This window comes from Plecotus auritus, assembly GCF_963455305.1.
Source record: "Plecotus auritus genome assembly, chromosome: 1".
NCBI lineage: Eukaryota > Metazoa > Chordata > Mammalia > Chiroptera > Vespertilionidae > Plecotus > Plecotus auritus.
The window spans coordinates 150,720,061-150,737,679 of record NC_137770.1 but is presented as its reverse complement, the minus strand read 5'-3'; the positions used below and the strand labels follow the sequence as shown (position 1 = coordinate 150,737,679).

The window sequence follows — 17,619 nt, the reverse complement described above, 5'->3', positions numbered from 1 at the left end:
AAGCATTGAGCACAAATATTTTTATTATCTCAAATTAAATTTTCTCTTAAAGAGTTATCTATAGTTCAAAGCTCATTTCTATGAGGTGTCTCATCTATCACCCTTTTAAGAGACATAAAATGATGAAAGGATACCACCAGAAGCTACCTAAACATTTCAGTTAAGGGATAAGATAAAGCTAAGGGTATTTTCACATGGAAATCTAAAAAGAACAATGAGAATGAAACAAGTTCCACATGGTCATACTAATCCTGGTAAAGGAACTAGAATGGAAGCCCAAGCTGGTGAGCAAGTGGGAAAAGGAAAGAAAGCATGCTTCAAGCAGATCACAGGAGGAAACCTTGTGATCAAATGTTGGCTCTGGCATTACCTAGATAACCCTTTTTTTTTGTCATAGGTGACTCTAATAATAGGTCTATTGTTGCAAAACCAGTCCAAATACTATCAAGTTGAAAACAGGTCCCTCATTGATTTGTTGGGTTTAAGTGGTAACCCATGTTCTCCCACACCAAGAAAGTTCTGGCAAGAAAGTTTCAATGTGCCTTGAAGGTGGTGTTGATAGAATGCCTCAGGCCAGGCACCTCCCAGGGACTTTCTGCTGGCTGATACAAGGTGGGAGGGGAGTGGGCATTATTACTCAATCAATTTCTTGGTCTTAAAGAAATGCTCAAGGCAGAAGACCTGCCAAGTGGCTAATCCAATGAGGCATTGAAAAGATGCTGAAGTACAGGACCTGAGTGTTTGTTGATGCTCTGGTAACATGCATCTCCTCCTCTCATTCCTTCATGTAGGCAAAATCATTAACGATAGATTCTGAAAGGTCTTCTAGGTTTCCTATCTACTCCTCTAAAAGTTTGAACTTCTCAACTTTTGTGATCATTTCATAATTTTTTTCACCTCCACACCATGTTTCATGTCTAGGATCATGAGTTTGTCAGGTATCCGCCTTGTTCCCTTGCTCTTAAAACACACTTTGAACATGTTATAATCTTCAGTGATAATGGCAAATATCCCCTTGGTTGCATCCTCCTTTGAGTACAGAATATGACCAGCAGAATCTGTAACCTTGAGGTGGGTGCGCAGGCTGCCAGCGCCCCCATACTTGCCGGTGATCTCTTAGGTGCTGCTGGTCACCAGCAGGTCCTTGTGGATCTCCTCATGGAGACACTTGCAAGAGTTAATGGACATATGGAAGAAGATGGCGAGAACCAAGCTGGGGCTGTGCAGAAGTAAGGGCAGTAACACTAACTTTCAAGGGCCACACTGGGCTTGTGGGCCAGACAAACCAGACTGATGCTATACAATTATTTTTATCTCTAGAAAGATGGGTAAAGATATTCTCTGAGTTCTAGTATATTCTATATTTTTTTAAATCTTTATTGTTCAGATTATTACAGTTGTCCCTCTTTTTTCCCCCCATAGCTCCTCTCCACCCGGTTCCCACCCCACCCCAAGCCCTCGCCACCCCACTGTTCATGTCTATAGGTACTGCATACATGCATATAAGATCTTTGTCCAATCTCTTCCCACACCCCCACACCCCTTTCTCCCTGAGAATTGTCAGTCTGCTCCATTTCCATGCCCCTGATTCTATTACATTCACCAGTTTATTCTGTTCATCAGATTTTTTATTCATTTAATTTTTAGATTCACTTGTTGATAGATATGTATTTGTTGTCACTTCGTGGTTCATAATTTTTTATCTTTACCCTTTTCTTCTTCCTCTTCTTAAAAAACTAGAGGCCCGGTGCATGAAATTCATGCACGGGGGGGGGGGGGGACCTCAGCCCAGCCTGCACCCTCTCCAATCTGGGACCCCTCGAGGGATGTCTGACTGCCTGTTTTGGCCCGATCCTGGTAGGTGTTGGTAGAATGCCTGGTAGGATCGGGCCTAAACAGGCAGTAGGACATCCCTCTCACAATCCAGGACTGCTAGCTCCCAACTGCTCGCCTGCCTGCCTTCCTGATTGTCCCTAACCGCTTCTGTCTGCCAGCCTGATCACCCCCTAACCACTCCCCTGCCAGCCTGATTGATGGTTAACTGCTCCCCTGCCAGACTGTTTGCCCCTAACTACCCTTCCCTGCAGGCCTGGTCAACCCCAACTTCCCTCCTCTGCTGGCCTGATCACCCCTAATTGCCCTCCCCTACAGGCTTGATCACCCCCAACTGCCTTCCCTTGCATGCCTGGTCCCTCCCAACTGCCCTCCCTTCCAGGCATGGTCCTTCCCAACTGCCCTCCGCTGCTGGCCATCTTGTGGTGGCCATCTTGTGTCCACATGGGGGCAGGATCTTTGACCACATAGGGGCAGCCATCTTGTGTGTTGGAGTGATAGTCAATTTGCATATTACTCTTTTATTAGATAGGATAGAGGTCTGGTGCACGGGTGGGGGCCAGCTAGTTTGCCCTGAAGGGTGTCCCAGATCAGGGTGGGGGTTCCCTTGGGGCATGGGGCAGCCTGGGCGAGGGTGACCCAAGTGGAGGTCCTGGTATCTGGGATTTATTTATCTTCTATAATTGACATTTTGTAGCCTGGAGCAGAGCCAAGTCTCCTGCTCAATCCATGGCCACAGCCATTTTTGTTGGGATTTATTTATTTCTATAATTGAAACTTTGTAGCCTTGAGTGAAGGCCAAGGCAGGCCAGGGTTGCCGAAGCTTGGCTTCCTCCACTGCCGGGGGCAACTGAAACCTCCTGCTCTCTCCAGCTCTGTGGCTGCCGCCATTTTTGTTTGGGATTTATTTATCTTCTAAAATTGAAACTTTGTAGCCTTGAATGGAGGCCTGGGCCCACCAGGGTGTGCGGAAAGCTTGGCTTCCTCCATTGCCAGGGAAACCCAAGCCTCCTGTTCGTTTCGTGGCTGCAGCCATCTTGGTTGGGGTTAATTTGCGTACTCGCTCCTGATTGGCTGGTGGGTGTAGCTTGTGGTTGTAGAGGAGTAATGGTTAATTTGCATATTACTCTTTTATTAGATAGGATACCCTTCAGCATTTCCGTACTATAATACTTGTTTGATTGTGATAAACTCCTTTAGTTTTTTCTTGTCTGTGAAGCTCTTTCTCTGACCTTCAATTCTAAATGATAGCTTTGCTTGGTTGTAGGTTTTTGCTATTCATAACTTTGAATATTTATTGCCACTCCCTTATGGCCTGCATAGTTTCTGTTGAGAAATCAGCTGACAGTCATATGGGTACTCCCTTGTAGGTAACTATTTTTCTCTTGTTGCTTTTAAGATTCTCTCTTTGTCTTTTGACCTTGGCATTTTAATTATGATGTGTCTTGGTGTGGTCCTCTTTGGATTCATCTTGTTTGGGGTTCTCTGCAGGTCCTTGGCTTGTAAGTCTATTTCTTTCACCAGGTAGGGGAAGTTTTCTGTCATTATTTCTTCAAATAGGTTTTTAATATCTTGCTCTCTCTCATCTTCTGGAACCCTCATAATTTGGATGTTGGTATGCTTGAAGTTGTCCCAGAGGCTCCTTACACTATCTTCATATATTTGGATTCTTTTTCCTTTTTGCTCTTCTGGTTGGGTGTTTCTTGCCTCCTCGTATTTCGAATCTTTGACTTGATTCTTGAGATCCTCTACTCTACTATTGAATCTCTGTATATTATTCTTCATTTCAGTCAGTGTATGCTTAACTTCTGACTGGTCCTTTTCCATTTTTTTGGCATTCTCACTAAGATCCTTGAAGGTCTCACTAAGTTCCTCGGAGGTTTCTAAAAGATTCTTGAGTAACCTTATAACTGTGATTTTGAACTCTATATCCAGTAGTTTGCTTTCTTCCATTTCTTTCATTTGTGACATGTTTCTTTGTCTCCGCATTTTGGCTGCTTTCCTGTGTTTGTTTCTATATATTGGGTAGCTGCTAAATCTCCTTGAGTTGATAGAGTGGCCTTGTGTAGTAGGTGTCCTATAGGGCCCAGTGGCTCAGCTTCCCCAATCACCTGAAGTGGACACTCTTGGTGCACCTCTTTGTGGGCTGGTGCACAGTCTTGTTGTAGTTGAGCCTTGATTGCTGTTGGTATCACTGGGAGGAATTGACCTCCAAGCCAATTGGCTGTGAGGATCAGCTGTGTCTACAATGAAGAACTTATGGGGCAGGAATTGCTTCAGTGTGGCTTTGGTGCTTGCTGAGTCTGCCCCTTGAGTGTGTTGCTTATGGATGTGAAGAGTTGTAATCTGGTATGGTCTCACACTGACCACTGGGTACACTGGCTCTTGGATCTCCAAGGAAGTGCAAAGTCAGCCACTGCCTGGGGCCACCCAGCAGGAGCTACAGAGAAATCTACAGATTCCTCCTCTTTGTTTCAGGTTTGAAATGCCCAGACAAGGCCCAGCCATGAAGCAAGGCAGGCTGGTGCTGGTGCTGGCCTTGGGCCTTCTTTTGATAGCTTTGGGGCTCCCTGACCCAGCTGAAGCTTGTTTGACACATTTTAGGCTGAGGAAGGACAGGCCATTCATATGCAAAAGCAGCTGCACACAGCTTGGGTGGGGTTGTAAATTGGGTAGGGTGGGATCTCAGGGAATCTCCAGGGTGGAGCAAACAGCAATGGCTGCCAGTTAGCCCTGCATCAGGGAGGTCCCAGCACAGGAACAATGACCACTGTGCGTACCTCTGTCTGGAAGAAAGCCCCCATTCCCGCATTCCTGCTCCAATGCCAAACAGTCCAGTTTCTCCCTGTATGTGTCTGGGTTCCCAGAGTCTCTCCTGGAACTGGAGTTCAGAGCAGTCGGGAGCTTGTATCTCTCTCCTAATTAAAAAAGCAGCACACCCAGGTGCCAGCCTGTTCCATGCCTCCGCACCTCCTACCAGTCTCAATACGCTTTCTTCTTTACCTCTCTAGTTGTAGTACTTCCAGTCAGCCAGCTTTCCAGTGGTTTTGGATGATAGTTGTTAGGTATTTTAGTTGTAATTTTGATGTGGTTGTGGGAGGAAGCAAGTACAGATGTTTACCTATGCCGCCATCTTGGTTCTCTCCTAGTATGATATTCTTTAATGACAATTGTCACTGCTATAGAGTTAATATATGAATAGGCACAGCTAGGAGTAAGGGAGGTAAATTAAGAGGAAAGTTTACATGATGCTTTTTAAATTTTATCTACAAGATGGTTTTATGCTGATTTCTTCATTTATTTTTTTCCTTGATTAAATATTTGTTGAGTGCCTGTTATGGGGCTATTTCTGTGGGTCCTTAATCTTTAGGCATGATCCCTTCCAAAAGCCTTTGAATTACATACTGCAGGTAATCACCTACTCAGCTTCCATCCTAGGCAGGCACACTTTCTGTGCATACTTTGTTCCACCTGTGAAGTTAGTCTGATCAGAGATACTCTGGGCCATAATAAACCATATGGGTATGAGTCCCATTAATGACACCTGAAGCTACTCTGTAACCAGAGTGGAGCAATGGAACTCAAATACTGGTATTATCCATCAGAGGAGCACTCCCTGATTTGTTCTAAATTTTCAGTTCCTTGGCAATATCTTATTGTTGGTAATGAGAATCCACTAGCCTCTCGAGATTGGTAAGATTTGAAAAGAAAAAGTCATTTTCAATTCATAGAGGTTAGTTTCCTTAAATCACCATCAGTATCAACTCATAAGGGAATTGATTTCAACTATTTGGGAACAAATATTTCTGGAGATCAAAGATCATCTTCAAATGTTCAGCATCAGGGTCCAGTTCCAAAAATTTGTCCTGCTTTTAAAATCCATGAAGTAGCACTGTTACGGGCAATTTGGGTAAAGAAGCCTTCAGTTCAATTATCTCAAAGTTATATGTTATAATAAATTTTAATAAAAACTTCTTTCAAAATTACGTTTGTGAAAAGGATCTGAATTAATACTATACCAAAAGACAAATAAATGATTTTTTAAAGCCCCACCACACAGCAACTAAATATAGCAAATAATTTCTTGTTTCACATGGCCCAAAAAGACAGTATATAATAAGAACATGAGGAGCTATTTTATAATACACCCACAGAGAAAGTCTCTTGAGATGCCAAAATAGCCCAAATAAAGTTGTTTCATACATGAAAGGATTCTCCTTTGAGCCAATAAGACTGTTTACTTTTTTATTGCTCTGAATTCCAGAATAGTGAAATAACTTAGGCCCTTAGCTTTCCTCCAAACATATTTATTACTTCATTTTAAATTGCCCTTCCCCCAATTCTCTCATATACTAGTAAAAATTGCAAAGCCCTGGAATGATCTTCAGATGGAAGGATATTTGGAATACTTTTGGCTGATAAGTAAGCATCTGTCTTCAATAGTATAAACTATGTAGTAGTTAGTGAAAAAAGGCTGAGCGCCTTAGATTCTTGTGTTTTTTCTCTTCTGTGCAAGTTTGTGATTTGCTGAATTTTTTCTCACTGGCTTTTTCCCAGAGAAGCTATAATAAAATGACAACAATCCAACTGTAGTAGCCATCTGTTGATTTTGCTGCCTGGCATTCACTCATTCTGTCTACTAAGTGTGTACTGATTCCCTCTTTAAAGTCATCCTTTCCCACTCTTAATGAATTGTGATTCTTATAAAACCAGTTCCAGGCCCTGTACAGACCCCTGTCCATTGCCAAGAATGGTCAGTGACTGAGGACTAAGCCCATCAGTCCAGTGCATTTCCCTGTGATTGGTGGAGGGTGATCATGTGACCCAGAGCAATGTTTATCAATCCACTGTTATTTTCCCTGAAATTGGTTTAGAATAGTCATGTGACCCAGGGTGGTGCCCATCAGTCCACTTTATTTCCCTATAATTGGTTCACAGTGGTCATGGGACCCAGTCAGAGCTGGTGAGAGATATTCTCTGGACTTCTAGGAATAGAACCCCTAGTCTCACCCACTGATCCTGAAACCTGAGATAACTGTGAAAATTGAAGCTGCTGCTGTCACTTGCAGCTGAGACAAGTCCACACAAAGGAAGGCAGAGCCAAGAGATGGACTGATACAGAGTCCCCAAGATATTATTTGAGCCCCCAATCCAGCCATGCCTGAAGCAAGTTAACCCTGGACTTTTCAGCCTAAACTAGAGATTACATTCCTTTTTATTTTTCAACTACATTGATTTATTTTTAAATGCAATAGATTCTATCGGGTTTTGTCACTTCTAACAGAAAGGGCTCCAGCTGATACTTCAGTTCTGAGGAGCTTCGGGGGGGGGGGGTGTTGATTATTGGCTTCTGAAGTTCACTCACCATCGTGTACTTCACAACCTAATTAAATGGAATGTGACAGGAATGATGCACTGAAGAGTTGTTACTGAAAGTTGGCAAACAATTGGTCTTTTCATCTGTTTCTGAGGACTAATCTCAAGGTGTTTTAATGAGAGGCCATGTGATTTGTATACTTTATGAAATGGTCAGTGAGGTGTAGCCCCAAGAGGAGACAGAAAAGAGGTTTAGGAAAAAATAAAGTTTGTTACACTCACAGGTCCTAGAGAAGGAAGCATGGCACCCTTTGCAGGGCTACAGAGGAAAGACACCAGGATGATCAGGAGCAAGGGGAACATTTAGACCACAGACTTCATTGGAGTTTCAGAGGGTAAGGCAAGGCAGGGAAAGCCCCTCAGGTAATTGTAGATGCAGGGGAGCCCAAGGAGATGGAAGGTGTCACTCCTGCCTTAACCACTTCAGCACCTCACTCTGGCCAGCATTGAGAGGATATATTCCTCAGGAGCAAAAACTCCAATTCACTAAACTACCCAAGATTGGGGGGACAGGGGCCTTGAGTGGAGATTTGCTTCATTCACTGCCTATGGTACCATAGAGTGCTAAGTGCTTTTCTTCATCTCTGCTTATAGGAAACCCAAGTAACTACAGCAAAGGAGGAGATGTATTAGACCTCATGCTTGTAAAGCTGCAGTTCTTGAACTTGGGTGTGTATCCAAATCACCAGGAGGATGTAGCAGAAACACGGCCCGGCCCTTTCCATCTTCAGCAAGCCTGGGCCTCTGGATTCCTTGTTAGCTCTGCCAGTGGTGCTGATACCCACCCAAACTTGAGAAGCACTGTTGTCAAGGATGGATATTGGGTTTAGTATTCTGGCAGTATCATCCATGCCTCTATTTTCACGATATTTCCATTTGTCTGTTTCTGTCAGTTTATCTCTTCTCAGGCTGCTCCTTCATCATATGGTCAAGGCCACATCTGGGACCACATCCTTTAAGCTCATTTGGACTTCAGAGAAGTGTCTCTGAATCCCAGTACACAGAGAAATCCTTTCCAAGGGGAGCAAGGAGTGACTCAGTCCCTGCATTCATATCCAGAGTTCTAAGGGAAGATTCTAATTGGTCCATCTTGTGTCACATCTTGAGTCACAGGCACATGTCTATGAGGGAATGGGAACTATAATTTTCTAGACCTGTATCACTGCCTATTTCAAGGGCCACTGGAGGGAGGGTGTTCTAATTGGAAACCTCAGAGCCTGCAGTTCCCTAAAGGAAGGAAGGCTATGTACCAAAGTGGGGGAGGAAGGAATGCTGGCTCCTGTGCTATTCAAATTATATACTCCCAAGTAGACTGAATTCTCCAAAACCATGAGAATGAAAATGCCTGCTGTTTATTTAGTGCATAACATATGACAGGAGCTTCATATATGTTACATGTAACATGGGATGATTTTCAAAATATTTAACAGCTTGAATGGTATAGGCCACAAGGTACTCAGAATAGGAAGCAACCTGGAGGTCCCTGGAGTATAGGTCTTAACCCTTTAGTTCAAGGGTCTGAAGAGAGGAGTAATGTGGGACAGGGACACCACTCAAGGGCTTGAGTACCAGTTATTTACCAATTCATAAAAAGGTGTTTTAATATTTTAACAGCCAATATGTTCTTACTGATGCACACCTGCTGAATATTTTCAGTCCTGAGTATCATTTTAACAATCACACTTATAAAGGGTAGGTAGCTCCTAGAAGTATGCTGTCATATGCTAGAGGTATGCAAGGACTCTCTCTCTGGAGCATCAATTTCACTCAAAGATATGGAGGAAAAACATGATTTGTATATTAGAACAAACGGGAGTACATTGCATGTAGAACAGATATAAATGTTTAGCATAACCATGAGGTGTCAAGGAAGTCTAGACATGGGGTCCCTGACAGGGGGTACTCCTGTGGGAAAGATTGAGAAACATGGTCAGAGGAATTCATTGTTGATATTTGTGACCCTATTTTACAGAAGGGACCCTTGAGGGGTGAGACTATCTAACTGTGCATGCTTTTAAATGGGGCAAGACTCAGACCATCTGCCTGGGTCAGAGCCATACCATGCTGCCTTCTTTTATATTTGCTTCCTGCTGGTGTTATTTATAGAAAATTTAACCTTAAGTGGAAGGACAGCTAGCTATTAAAAGCTATATTTAGTGAAAAGATTAACTGAAGAGAACTCTAGGTAAGGAAGAGCATAAATCATATAGTTTTACAAAGGAATGAGTGATTGTTCCTCAGAGCTAGGGAAGGCCATTTCAAAGACAGAAATGAGGTTTATAGGGCCCCAGGCCAAAAATACCACAGAACAAAACAACACTTATCACATGGAAATTTCAGAACCAAGTACGTAGGAAAGTTTGATACAGTCTTTAGGGCTGTAATTCAACATGCTGGTCCTGAGTTTAGAGTTACATAATGATTGTGAAAATACTCAAATTAAAATAAACTCTCATACTAATGAGGAATGGAAGCTGTAAGACTGGTTGCCCATACTGATTGCTATAGTCTGAATGTTTGTGTCTCTCCAAAATTCATATGTTGAAATCCTAATCTCCAAGGTGATGGTATTGGGAAGTACAGCCTTTGGTGTGATTAGGTCATGGGGGTGGAGCCCTCATGAAAGGGATTAGCAGCCTTATAAAAGAGGCCCCACAGAGCTCCCTCACCCTTCTACCATGTGAGGACACAGGTGGAAGATGGCAGTCTATGAACCTGGAAGTAAGCTCTCACCAGACACCAAATCTGCCAGTACCTTGATCTTGGACATCTTAATCTTTATATTGTAAGAAATAAATGGTTGTTGTTTAAGCCACTCAGTCTGTGGTAGTTTGTTATAGCAGCCTGAACAGACTAAGACTGATTAACTGAGGATAATTATATATCCTATACTAGAGGTCCGGGGCACGAAATTCGTGTACGAGTAGGGTCCCTAACCCTGACCGCATCAGGGCCCATCAGGGCCGATCAGGGCCTTCCGACTGCTGGCCAGGGCCTTCCTTTGTTCTGCACCACCCCCTGGTGGTCAGCGCATGTCATAGCGAGCAATCAACTCCCAGTCTCCTAGTCGAACTCCCAAGGGGACAACTTGCATATAGATATAGATTTGTGTTACAGATCTTGAATGAGTGATGAGAGAGAATCATAGCTCTTCAGCTACTTATAGCTTATACTCCATAGGCACTCTATAAACATGTGGTGAATGAATATTTGTTTTAAAGAAATTTTTTCCCAAAAAATCTTTTTTTTTTTTTTTTTTTTTTTTTTTTGCCTAAAACTAAACCTCCAGAAAGCTCTGCATGTATAGCACATGATGCTTCAAGCTCGGCAGGGCACACGGCCAAATAACCCTGGAAGGCAATGCAAGTTTGAGAGAGAATGTGCTAAAAGGATTTCATACATACACTGTGAACCACAGAATAAGAGTTTTTGTTGGAAATTTGGGCACTAGTTTTAATTTTGTCTTCATGTTGATTCACAAAACTAGTGATATTTCATATCTATCTATTTGCCCAAAACATGATTTATTTGATTCCTTCAATAACTCTACATGGTGGGCAGAGCAGGTATCCCCTTTCTAGAAAAAATACACTGTTTTCCTCCATTCACACTTAGAAAACCAGATGTGGGGCGGGGGGGGGGGGCGGTTATCCTACATAGAACAATTGTCCAACATTTTGCAGGTGTCCAATTCAATTCAGTTCTGACACTAACTGAAGTTAACAATGACCCCACAGGTTAAGGGCTCAGTTCCACAAGAATGCCCCCACTTCAGATGCTAATTACAAGTAGTAGGTCCCCAGGTTACATATAACTTCTGTCCAACTTGTTACACATTGGAGGTTCCCATGGCCACCTCCTCAGTTTAGATATTTTGCTAGTGTCTTCCAAGATCCAGGAAAACAGTTCAATTTCTATTGCCAATTTATTGCAAAAGATATTTTAAAGTATACACATGAACAGCCAGATTAAAAGGCGCATAGGGAGAGGTCTGGAAGGGTCCCAGACACAGGAATTTCCATCCCCTTGGATTTGGGGTATGTAGATTTGTTCACCAACTCAGAAGCTTTCCAAAACCCATACTTTTGGGATTTTTATGGAGGCTTCCTCACGTGAGCACAATCAATTATTAACTCCATTTCCAGCCTCTCTTCCTTCTCTGGTGAATAGGGCAAAGGTCTGAAATTTCCAAGCTTCAATGACTTGGTCTTTCTAATCATGGTTTGGTTTTTGTAATCATAGCTTGGTCCTTCTAATCATGGCTTGGGTGACCCAATCCAGGAGCCCACCCAGAATTGTCCCATTAGAACAAAAGACACTCCTATCAACCAGGAAATTCCAAGGGATTTAGGGGTCCTGTGGCAGATGTTCCTATCGCTGACAAAATTACAAAGATTTAAGAGGTCTATGTTAGGGGTCAGAACTAAATATTAGAACCAAGATTCTCCCAGCACCCCTATTTACTGGGGTTATAGGAATCTCGTGTCAGGAACTGGGGACAGAGACGAATATAACAGAATAATTTATTATCTTACACTCTCATTTTCCACATGAGGAATTTGAGGAATTGTAGGCACACAGCTATAAAGACATGCAAGGCCAGACCCTTTGCTCACTAGACATTAAAGGAATACTTTTCAATTTGCTCCCCTCCATCCCTCAGAGTTCAGGAAGAAGGATCAGAAAGTAGGGAGTCTCCTATTAGGAATCAAAAAGCAGGGAAGGACAAAAGGTGCTGTTGGAGACCCAAACTGCACCATTATGAAGACTTTCTTAGAGCTTTTATAAGAATCCTAGAGATAACTTCTAGGGTCTGGTTTCCATATCCAGATCAATCTCACTTTCAGAATGTATTCTATCTAAGCCATGACACTTGTGAAATCTGGAATTATGTTGATGAACAGAAGTTATACCCCTAGACAGTAATACTCAACAATTCTTTTGGTTTCCTGTAGGGCTTTTCAGAATAAGTGAAAATTTGATGGTGGATTTTTTTTTTTTTTTTGTAAACCTAATTTTTTCTAGTTCTAGCCAAAGCTAGGCTACAGTAAGAAAGTTTAGACTAAAGTTCCAAAATTCAACCTCTTTTTTTGAAGTTTGAGTTAACATAGAGTACTGTTTATTAATTTCCCAAATGAACTTAAAATATTGTCTATCTGGGGAAAAAATGCTAAACTGGGGCTGCTCAATGCTATCCTGCCCTCTCCCCGGTTCCACCAATATGCAGGGTCCTGACCAAGCATAGCTCTTAAAGCAATTTTTAAATGTAATTGTGCTGGCTCTTAATTAAAGTAGTGTCCTGGAACTCATGGCTTTTGGGAAGTTTTCCTCAGAGAAGCTTTATGCTAAAAAAAGAAAAAAAAAATCCGGAAAGCCTGCTAAAGAGGACCCAAGATTTCCCTGGGCCAATATACAGCTTTCATATTTCAAATTGTGTTACAAATAAAACAATTTAAAAAAATAATGTCCTTCCACTAATCCTTGTTAACATCATTTTAGAAGGGTAATGACATCTAATGAAAAATGAGAGTCAGAAGAACCATCTTCCATCCCATATAATAATGGGAACCTGACCAGTTCATATTGCCTGGGCTTTATTTTCTCCTTAAGAAAACGGAGAGAACAGCAGTCCTTTGCAATGCCATGGCCATGCTTTCAGATCAAATAAGGGAGGGAGCAGAAAAAGCACCCTGAGCTCTTTTAAAAAACAGACAAATTCTTATTATTCAGAAAAAGATAAATATAAAGCTCAGTATTTATCTTTTTACTTTAACAGAACCTATTCAATACAAAATCAACACAATGAATAGAATCCTGTCACCTTGCACACAGTGATCACTCAGCAAATATTTATGGTTTGTGGGCTAACCTAATATACACACAAACACATACATAACACACACATAGACAAACACATACACACAAACACACAAACACACATACACAAACACACACATTACACAAACATAACCACATGCACAAACACACACACATATACTCAAACACATATACCATACAAACACGTAAACATATACACAAAAGACACACACATAAGCACACACACATACACTGAAACAAACATGCACATAAAAGCACATACACACACATGCATGTACAAACACACATACAAACACACACAGTGTGCTAAAAGTAAACTGAGCAACAATAAAGAAAAAGTCTGGTGAAGAGTTTTTTCAGTTGCTCAGCCTCTCCAATGCCTCTGCCCTTCCTATTAGGATACATGCTGTTCTTCAGAATCTTTTTGTCAGAGCTTCCAGAAGGAGAAGGGGAGCCACTGAAAATCTGAGTGTTAACTTAAGCAGTATCCAAAGTTCTAATAACAGAGTTGCTTTCTTCAGGCATCGCTCCATGGTCTGAGCACCCTCCACCCACCTTCCTGCTGGTCGCTGCTTCCCACAGCGACTGTTGACATGCTCCAGATGTGCAGGCTCACCAGTACTTGCTCACCTCTTTCTGTGGGCCTTCTCTTGCCTACACCTCTAAGGGAGAAGAAAAGTGCTTAGAGGGGAGGAGGTTGATTCTGGGCTGTAATCTAGAAAACCAAATGGAATGGCAAGCCTGCTTTCTTTTTGTGGGAAATTTATTCATTCAGCAAACAGCGTCTGAGCACCTACCGTGTGCCTACCTGCTGCTACGCTGTGTGTGGGAAAGACAGGAAGAACCAAACATAGTCCTGGCCCTCAAGAACACCTAGAGGAGGAAACCAATCATTAGAATGTGAGGAGTGCAAGGGGAGAGTGAAGAGGAAGGTGCTCAGGTGTCTGCAGGTGAGGAAAGGAAAGTAGAAGGAAGACGTCTAGGGGGATAACACCCTGTGCCAGGAAAGGGGAAATGGCCGTATTCTAGGTAGGGAACAGGTTCAAGAAACACAACCTCTGATAATGTTTTTCCATTTTAATTTTCTCTTCAAAAATATACCTTGCATCTCAGAGATAGCTGTGGCCCTAATACCTTCCACGCACTCCATCTTTCTTCCCAACCCACCCATTGATGAATACATCATGGGTTCTTGTGCCCTCTGGCTTCCCACTGGGTTCAGTCAATGGTAATAATGAGCAGATCTGAGGGAGGGAGCAGGGTGAGGTCAAGGCACTTATCCCACTCTCCTGTCAAGGCAGTCTTCTTAGGAAATGTTCTATTTTCCAGGTTCCTGTTGCAGCTTCCTCCCACCCTCATTCTTTTGGGCCTCAGAGTGGTAACAGCTCTTTTACTGTTATGAATATCCCTTGTGGTTCCTCTCCATCTCACCCACACTTTTGTAAACAGTGGCTTTATTAAGCTGTCCTGGAATTATTCCAATTTGAGGGCCATCTGTTTCCTGTTAAGACTTTGATTGACAGAACAAATAGCAAATATATCACAGAGAACAGGATGTAAAAATTATTTAAATATATATGTATGTTTGTGTGTGTGTATATATACATATATGCCAGTGATAGTAGTGTCTAACTGATTCATTCATTTATTCCATTTATGGACTCCTCACATTCTAATGATTGGTTTCCTCCTCTAGGTGCTCTTGAGGGCCAGGACATTTATGAGGGTCAACTATGTGAAAGGCATAATGGGTGAGGGAACCACACTTTCTGGAATTTATAAGACAGTATCAGTTACAACATTCTTTGCTATGGTCAGACTATGTTAATTTTGGGTTCACAAAATATGATTTCAATAGCTATGGGCAAGGGGAAAACGAGTACTCTCAGAATTTAGTCCTCCAGAGTCCAAGTCTTTAAAAGAAAAAAGCAAGTGGAGAAAGTTTGAGACGTGATCCAGTAACAGATGTGCATTCTGCAGATTACACTTTGGGCAAAGCTCCCTTGCTTGCCCACTGAGTGAGTCTGCTGCTTTGGGATGAAAAGCATCAACAGTATAACAAAGGCTCACAATGGGCCAGGCAGGGAGCTGAAAGCTTCACTTACAAAACTGAATTTATTCTCCATGAAAACCCCTATAAAATAGGCATGGTTTTCCTCATTTTGCCAGAAACTGCGGCATAAACCATTAAACAGCTAGTAGTAGTAGTAGTAGTGGTAGTAGTAGTAGTAGTAGTTAGCGTTTACTGACCAAAGTCTACATCCAATTCAAACCCAAGTTTATATTCAAGGCCCATAGTTCTTAACTACTCTGCTGCAGTGTCTCTCCCAGGAATAGACAATTCACAGCCAAGACCAGAGGGTGCTTGGTGAATGAGGCAATAATAGGTTTGGAGGCAAAGGGCTATCCTACAATTTTGGCTTACTCTCTGTTATTATAGTCATATGGTGAGAAATTGGCAAGGGAACCAACTTCACAGGAATATCCTTTTAACTCTGTGTGGTAGAATCAGCCCTCAGCTAACAATTTGCTCAGATTAGATTAGAAAGAAGGACTAGAAAGAAGGGCAGGGGCTAGCTAGACAATCACGATGTAGCCCAGGGGCACACTGAAGACTTGCTGCTGTGGAGGTTCTGGCTCCCTTTGAACTATAAAATAATTATTGCTTTGGAGAGGTACTAGAGATTAAAGTGTTGATGGCAGGAATGTTAAGGGGCACATTTGAAATTTAAGGCTGTTCTACTTGTGATTAGTCACACTGGGGCAGGGTAGGCAGCTTCACCATGTACTTTCTTTGGATACAAGGGCAGCCAACCTACCTACACAGGCAGGTTTTTATGAGAGGCAAGTAATACAAATGCTTGTAAATTTAAAGTACCCCATATATTTTGAAGAATTCAAGTTTTAAACCTGTTGATACCCTTATAAAAAAAACACGTACCTTACTTACTTTCTCCCTACACCTAAAATACCCACACATCATGGTTTATGCCTGATGTTCCAAATGATCCTTAATTGTATCTCTTTTGACTCTCAAAAGTGTCCATTTTGATAATAAATTTTCACCCTACCTTTGCAGTATGCAACTGATCAACAAAAGAAGGTGAGGCAAAGGGTCCCTGAGCCCAAGTCTGGTTTCATGTTGTCTTCCTGCACCGGCCTAGGTGATTCAATTAACCTCTCCGGTCCTTTGTGTGCCAAGTGAGAATAAAATATGTGGCCCATAACTTTTATGAGTAATACAAATAGAAGTAGTTCATAGAATTATAGATCTTAGAGACAGATACAACATGGAGAGATCATGTAGCACACAGGGCTATGAAGAGACATACAGAAGTCATGATGATGCAATCAGCCTTCACCACTGCCCTCTGTTGTTTTGAAGAAGTCTAACAACTCAACCCAGCCATGATCAACTAACTTCATGACAGACAGCTGATGCCTTTCCTCAAGTGGAATTCTAACTACCAATCAGTCTGTGTCTGTTCTTCTGTGTTTACCATAACAAAATATCCAGTGGTCCCCCTGCCCTGCTAACAAACCTCAGTAAGGTGTCCAACCTGGATTCAGCTGCTGTTCTCAATGTGGATTGCACTTGCCAGCTCATCAGTAGACTTCAAAGAGAAGGGTAGGATCTGAGGACCCAACCCATAAAACCTGCTGGCTATGACCAGAGGCACTGTGACTGGTCCCAGTGATTTGTTTCTTTAGTGTCTCTGAAGACTGTCACAGTCTGCTCCTCTCTGTCCTATTTACTCCTGTCTGAATCAAGTGTGTCCCCAGGCCCCACTATTCAATTATGCCCAACAATTTTATTCGAGTGACAGCTGATAAATTGGTGGTGCAGAAAGAAAGAAAAAAAGTCACTGAAATGCATGATATTCAGCCCAAAGCTTGGGATGGGAGCCAATGCTATTCTTGGGCCTCTAGCGAAACTGTGGATGGAAAGGATATATCTCAGCTCCTTAAAGGAGCTGGAAAAGGCTGACTTAGTTCCTCTGCTCCTTCATCTGCTGTGGCTAACTCTTCTTTACTCCTTTCCACCTCATCTTAGTGCCCAAACCCTGACTTCTCCAAACCCAACTGGGTCCCAGAAATGGCAGTGGGCTGTTCCTTCAGATTTACCATAGCCTAGAATCTAGAATCATTTCCAGGGCATGTACCATGGGCTTTTGAAATAATGCAGAGTTTTGTGTTTATGGAATTGAAAAGTTGGTCATGCCTTCCCAGGAATTAATCATAGGCCAAATTCAAATTTGGGTGTCAATAATTTATGAAGTACTGTGTTTCAGAATCTGTTTTTCTCCCTCTCAGAGTAATCACAGAGGAACTTGGAAGGGGCAACTAAAAATAGTCACTTTCAAATGCCTTCACTTCTAGGGAAAATGTAAGGGTGACTTTGAAAGCTATTTTATCCCTCTACAAAATGGGTTGCCCATGGACTTCAGTGAAAGCAGCTGTTGTCTCCCCCTCTAACTAGTTTGTGACATCCATCTCTATGCGTCCCTCTTTAGACTGCTTCTATATAATTTGGCACCTTTATTGTTATGGGACCACTTGCCACACACTGGC

The 17,619-nt window shown here is 42.3% G+C and overlaps 1 protein-coding gene and 1 pseudogene across 2 annotated transcripts in view; both read right to left on the bottom strand.

Moving 5' to 3' along the window:
• The window catches only part of FAM107B (family with sequence similarity 107 member B), a gene marked incomplete at its 5' end in the record, with an annotated part of 282,323 nt that overhangs the window by 156,600 nt on the left and 108,104 nt on the right, over positions 1–17,619 (bottom strand). The gene's annotated exons all lie outside the window — the stretch shown is intronic.
• LOC308255555 (transmembrane emp24 domain-containing protein 10-like) lies at positions 634–4,637 on the bottom strand (annotated as a pseudogene). Its single transcript has 2 exons — positions 4,614–4,637; positions 634–1,296 (listed from the first exon to the last, which is right to left on the bottom strand). The product of its transcript is annotated as a transmembrane emp24 domain-containing protein 10-like (transcript).